The sequence below is a fragment of the Embiotoca jacksoni genome, unplaced genomic scaffold (assembly GCF_022577435.1).
Source record: "Embiotoca jacksoni isolate LCO1_2020_lvr unplaced genomic scaffold, fEmbJac1.0.p SCAF_1, whole genome shotgun sequence".
In the NCBI taxonomy this organism is placed as follows: domain Eukaryota; kingdom Metazoa; phylum Chordata; class Actinopteri; family Embiotocidae; genus Embiotoca; species Embiotoca jacksoni.
In genome coordinates this window covers 21281962-21289078 of record NW_027185229.1, presented here as the reverse complement: position 1 = coordinate 21289078, position 7117 = coordinate 21281962, and positions in this window count along the sequence as shown.

The window sequence follows — 7117 nt, the reverse complement described above, 5'->3', positions numbered from 1 at the left end:
CTCACAATCGGAGCACTTCTATGACTCAGATTGGCTCGAAACTCACTTGAGCTACCAGTAACCTTCGAAAAGGATTAAAAACTGCAATAAGTTACACCGCAAGCGATCGAGACGAAAATTATAAACGCAAAAATGAGATGAAAATGTCAATGACGAAAACTGAACTGAAATGTTTTTGTTTTACGTCGACTAAAACTATTAGGATCAAAGGGCTCAAATTTGATTATTAGTTTAGACAATAATTTAAAGCAACCAAATTAAACAAACATTCAAAGTCAGTGAAAAAAAAAAAAAAAAAAAAAAAAAGGCTATTTTTGACATCTTAAACCTCCTGAAAACAAAAAAAATAGCTGCCACCGCGTGCTAACAACTGTCCCGCCCAGTTCAGTGTGAAGTCGACTACTTCCTGTGTTCATTTGCGTCTCCGGCGTCATTGATACTTTGCTTCCTGCAAAGGGAAACTGAGGGAACAGTGGTTCAGTTTCCCTCCAGTGTTGTGTTCCCACCTGTGCCTTGTTTAGCACTCAAGTCAGTCAGGTATAGAAACCGTCGCTCTGCCTTCCCTCCTCCTAGTTGCCAGGTTGTGTCTGTACTTCTTGCATTTAAGCTTTCCAGCTTTCCGTAAACGGTGATTACCAGGTTTTCAGATTTTGCCTTTGCAGCTCTGTTTGCCTCCCGACTGTCTTTGTGTGTGCAAACCTTTGGACAGAAGGTAATTGCCCGCCTATTGAACACTCACCTGCTCCGCTGACTGATTCCAAGTTTAAGACTGAAACGGTTAGTTTTCCTGATTCAAAAAGGAGCCGTACGCTCTCAGTTTTGGGTTTCGCTTGTGAGCAAGCTGCTCGTTGGGTCGCACAAGTTACCGAATTTAATCTGTTTTAAAAAAAAGTACGATTACAGCTCAGCGGCGGCAGTAATTACCACGTGACGAGATGAAAAAAAATATTCCTGCAAAAGCACGTGTAGTTTTACCATGAAAGTTAGCTGAGTTGGTGCGGTAGCTAAAAAGACTGCTCGGTGTGTAAGTGAGTTTTTATCCTTTTACCAACAAGAAACGTGTTGTTGTTGTTGTTGTTGTTGTTGTTTTTACATTTTTATCTGCTTAAATTTTACAATTTATTTATGTCATATTTTTGAGGCTCACCATCTCGCTTCAATAATGTCATAGTGTTTGTACTTTTTTAATTTTATTTTTAATGAACTACATTGTAATAGAAAAATACATTTTGAACTGCCAAAAGAGCTCAAATTCCTGTCTGCTGTCTGTGTAAATCACTCCGCATTATCTGCACCGGAAGCAGCCTCTTTTTAAGCATATTGGCACTGACGCATATTGAAAGATAAAAACGAGCTTTTCCACACAATCATTTTATCTTTAATTATGTGTTTTATGAATAGCACTTTTTATATGGAAATGTGATTATATTAACACTACATACATATTGTGGGTTTATTTAAAGCCGCTCTGCTTTTAATTTGGCACTTTTCCTTAAAAAAAAAAAAAAAAAAAGGGTCGAAGTGGCCATTTGAATATCTTTGATGCTCTTTTCAGTGTGTCTTCCTGACGCAGATTCACAATCAGCTCTCCGCCTGTCTGTCGGCTTTCTGCAGAAGAGATAGCACTCTTCATTACGCGCTTCATTAATTTAAATGCTAATTGATTCTGCCAGGGCCTTTCAGACTGAGGGCCAAGTCCTGTCTTCCCCCATTGATTGTGTGTGTGTGTGTGTGTGTGTGTGTGTGTGTGTGTGCACCTGCTGAATCCTGGAGTGACAACACAACAGAAAAGCCTCTCCTGCCTGTCTGTCTGCCCTCAAGTGTGGCACTGATATGGTTTGAGTGCTGCAAGCCTGGCAGACAAGTAGCAAGGAAAAAAAAAAAAAAAAAAAAAAAACCCACCACAACCCCGTCAGGATCAGACGAGAGATTTTAAGGCATCGGAGATGAAAATATAAGCACAGAAAATGTGAGAAAAGGCAGTTGGTATGTGGCATGTAACGACTGGATGGATGAAGTAGAGGACGCAGGGGCAGTTAAATGATCCATGCTCTGTTGCTAGGAGACACCGGGGCTGGATGGTAGAGATAAACGCTGGGTTCCACCCCTGGCGGGGAGCGGGAGGGTGGGAAAGAGTCAAGGGGGAGGAAGGGAGGGTAAACAAAAAAAAAAAAAAAGGGAGAGTGGAGATGGGGAGGGGAGGAGGGGAGAGGAGCGGTGGGGGGAGGGAGGTGAATCACATGACAAAGACATTCTAGTTCAGGGCAGATAAGCTCCCCCCCCCCCCCCCCCCCCCCCCCCATCATCACCCTATTACTACCCCTTTGGCCTTCTTTTCTGCTAAAGTAAAAGTTGGTTGGTCGTTTTATTTATTCAGCTCCCAGAGAGACATGTTAAGACCATACATTTTTTTTTTTTTTTTTTAAATAATCTTTGCATGATAGTTTGCTTGCAAACCAAACAAATTCTATCTACTCAGTCCTCAATAAAAATATTACTTATGGTTCGGAAAAGGTCATGGTTCGGCTTACCTAAAAGAAATCCACGTTAACTTTTGCTTTTTCATGCCTTGAACAACAGTCTCCCTGTTGAAAGTCCTGGGCTTGTTCCATCCAACCACCCCCCCCCCCCCTTCCTCCTTACGAGGAGATAAGACATAAGGGACCTTGTGTTTGTCTCGCTGGGAATGAGAATGGACTGGGTTTGTATGGGAAAGAGGACGCTTCGGGAGCCCCTCTTTTTGTCTTCACGTGACATTTTGTTCTTCCTCATCTTTCTTTATGGGTGATGTTAGTTGCCGCATTTTGAATCCGTCGTGTCTTTTAAATCCCACCATGAGTAATTTTTGTGATTTTAGAATTTGAAGTCCACCTGGGCCCATTACAAGCCCCCACATGACGATGCAGTGGTATTTAAGGCCCCGTCTCGTCGTGAGTAATACTTTGATATGACCGTAACACAGCTGATTTTAAGGCGGTGAGCTTTTCTTCCAGCGCATGCTCGACTCATTCTCAGCGATGGCCTCGGTACGAGCTGCAATCCCTGTAAACCTGTTCAATTTAGCGCATCGCTTGTTTCCTGCCTCACATCATTAGCAGAAATTAGTCTGATTTTTAAAGCGAAACTTTACTTTTGCGCAAACTACATCCTCAGTAGCTGGTGCCAGGTAGGAGACCATGACTGCCAACATGTAGGCACACGAAAGAGCTTCATTTCACAGCGTCATCAATCTGGTCAGCCCGGCACAAAAAAAGACAAAAAGAGGAGAAGAGCGCTTCCTCCATCAAATGTGAGGGAAGTGGTGAGCTCCAAGTGAACATCATGATTAGTTGTGAATGGGACGCGCCGGTCTGATTGGTGGAGAGAGCCGGGGGTCAGGCGTTCTGCCAGCAGCTGATACAAGGCTGCTGATTGCTATTCATCCGCTGATTACAGTAATTTAGATCTGCAGCAGGCCGAAGGGGCCTGAGTCTGGCAGGCTGGCTGCTGCTGCTGCTCCTCCGTCTGGGGGGCGGGGGTGCAGTTTGGTTTGCCTAGTGGGTTTTTTTTGTTGTCAGAAATGAATAAATGACGTTTGAAAGAGAACCAAACATCCAGTAAACTTGCAGGGGAAAAAAAAAATAAATAAAAAATACAGCCTCAGGGACAAAAGCATTGTGGAATAATATGTCCTTTATTTCAGCCAGGTTTTACTTTTGAAGTTTGGTAGTCTTGAGTTCAGTCTAGGATTTGTGCTTCCCTGTTTAATTTTGAAATTATTCATCTCTTGTCTGTCTTGTTTCACTTCCTGCCCCTTGGTATTATGGTCTGCCCCGCCCTGATTAGCTTCACCTGTCCCTCGTTGTCCTTCCCTTTCTGGTGGATTCAGTCTGTGTCAGTTTGTCAGTTCGTGTTGGGTTGCCTGCTCATTCCCGTTCGCTTTCAAACCCAGCAAGTTCTTTGTCCTTTGTTTGTTCCTCATTCTGATTTAGTCTTTTATTTATTCTCCTTGTTTGTTAGTATTTTAGCTTTTTGATTTTTGCCTCTTTAGTTATTTACGGATCCAGCCCCAGCAGACGTGCCTTGTTTTTGGAGCCTTGATGTTTGTACATTTGGATCCTCTCTTCCTCGTGTGAACCAATAACAAAAATATGGACACATTTTATGTCAAAATTAAATTTTGTGGGGGAAATATTAAGGTTGCCCAAACCCATTTTAGTATAATGATAAACCATCATACCATAAAACAAAAAATAAATATCTCATTTCCCCACAGTGATTTATTCTCTGTGGTAAATATCCAGTGCAGATCTTAAAGCTCACTTCATGTGAGGAGGGTGGGGGAGATTGATCGAAAGCCATATGAAGCACCAGTTTTGTTCTTTTTGTTTTCCAAGCGCCCTTTTCGACACGCTGAGCCCTTGAATAATCCAAGTTGATGAAGCAGTTAGTCACAAATGGTTTTTTCTAGGGGTGTTTGCAATGATTAATCAAGGAACTGAGCTGCTCTGGCCTCTCCACCCACACACATTACAAGGTTAATGTCTATTGATTATTGCAGCACAATAAACCAATACTTCACGACAGATTTTCTCTGCTTTCCACACATGTATGTCTTCTCTTCCGTGGGTGCATAAATACAGAGGAGCAGATGCAACTGTAGTGTTGATGAATGATGCTTTAGTTGATACCATCTATCCACCGCGGCCGTTTGGTCATATTGGAAAAAAAAAGAAATCATGATTAGCACGTTAGATTCACATTTATTGAGCAAAAAAAGAAACGTTTTTCAAAAGTTTCTCTTTCTACAGAAAAGTATTTTCAAAGAAGTATTAAAATCAACGGCTTGTGTAAAGGGTTTAAATATACATTCTGACGTCTAAAATCATCGCCAACTTGAGGTCCAGACTTCGATCACATCAGGCAACAAACGTTCCAGTAACTGTCCGCCATTCACTTTTTAGACAGTCCCTGGGTAATAATATAGATAACACTGTTTCAGAGATATCCAGCCCGCAGGATGCGTCTTCGTTCTCTCACGCACAAACACATTCACATATATATATGTATGTATATGTATATATATATATATATACATATACAAACCGAGTCAATAGGAGGGCTGCTGCACTGTGAACTTGTGCCCCCTGTTTCGGTGAGTCCGCATCATGTTGTTCAGCATGCGTGTTTAGACAATGCGTGTCAATGTGCTCGGCTCCTCGGGGTGTTTGGACTCGCACTGCTCGCCCTCTGGGACGCTGCTTCAGAGGTGACCTAGTTCTCCTGATTGTCAGCAGAAGGCGGTTTCATCAGATCGCTTTGTGCCGAGGCACTGAACTGTGCCCGGGACCCTGGGACAGGCCAATTGGACTTGTGTAATGAAGCTCATCACACACACACACACGCGCGCACACACGCGTGCACTGCTGTCTGCAGGTCCCGGGCAGCAGAATTTATAACAGCCATTTATTACCTTCTGCTTTATCAAAGAAATGTGATTCCTCTGTGCGTTTCTGATGCATGCACCACATGGCCATTACGGGCCATTATGGGGAGGTGACAGAGATGGAGCAGAGGGTGTTGATGGATGTTGGTGCCGGGCCCGCTGTCATTACGCCGTTCCATCGAGTAGAGCGTGCGGAGACACTTCCCCACAAAATGGCCGCTCGGCACCAACATGGCTCCGACTGCGAGGAGCAAATGATTTACACGTGACGATCGGGACAGAACGTTGCATACATTCATCTGCTGCTTGTGTGTTTTGGAAAAGCTGCGAGGAGCAACGCGACCACAACAAACGGTCTGACGGCAGCGAGATCGCCGCAGCAGAGTGAATATGACTGGGCAGTATTTACACAGGAAATCCATCCTACTGACACGTGTGAAGAAAGCCATAAAAAAAACAACAACAACAAAAAAACCCCACTATGTACACAAACACTGCAAATTCCCACACTGAGTACGGGCAACTTACCACACTGAGTACGGGCAACTTACCACAACATACCGTTACACCGAGTGCAGCAACTCCTACTTATCCTAATGTCTCTCTAGCCTACACAGTACTCTCCAAATACAGAAGCAACGACGGTATTACATTCATATAAATAAGAATAATCCCAGGATACCCCACGAGTCACTTCAGCATGTTCGCCTCCGTTCATTTAAAAACGACAACTGAAGACCAGCTTCACCGTGTGTCCTTAACAACTCCCTTTAGAGGTACGATAACTGTCCTTGAGGTTGCGACACCGAAACCTCTGTGTCGAAGAAGAAAAAAAAAAAAAAGGTCTCTTTGAGCGCTGCTCTGTGCAGGTCAGGGGTCCTTGGATTTTTATAATGCCCAGGAGATTTGCAGGGCTTCACAGCTACAGTGATATCAGTTCATCGGGGTCTCTTTCCCTCTTTGAATGGCACAGAAGAAGAAGATATTCGACAGGAATCCTTTGTGTGGGAAGATCGAGAGGGATCAACCAGTTGAAAACCAATTGACCAGTCACCGGTTTTCAATGTGTTTTCTCTTGTTTTGTTTTTTTTAGTAGTATTACTTTGTAAAAAAGGAACATGATGCAAAGGTTTTCTGTCCATATTTGAGGCTCTGTGTGTGTTTTCGGAACCACTTTGCTAGCATTCAACAGCTACAACTCCTTTTGGTCTACAGTATTGACGCATTAAAACCTTTGCAGCCATGTGGAGCTGCAATCGTTAAATGTTAACAAAATAATTGATAGTAGAATATTCAGAGTATAAATATTGTGTTTACTACACAGTTAGAACCAAGTTTGCATAGAATATGCACAGAAAACTGTATAATGTTTGAGCTTCTTTAGAAACTACCAACATACAAAAAGTCTGTATGTGGAGGAGAGGGGTTGGGGGGGGGGGGGGGGGGGGGGGGGGGGGTTGACTTGAGCTCTCTATAGCCAGAGGTGCTCTGCATCCCCATCTGCTCGCTCATGGTTGGAGATGACGGCTATAGGGAAAAGATGGCGAAGTAAACTGTCCAGCCGCTCACCCGCTCGTCTCTCTTCTCTTTTCTGTGCAGCAGGTTCTCTGTTGGAAGTAATGAGTCACGTCGGCAGCTTTTTTTTTTTTTTTTGCTCGCAGCGTTGCAGCCCTGCAGTATCGCAGGAGAGAA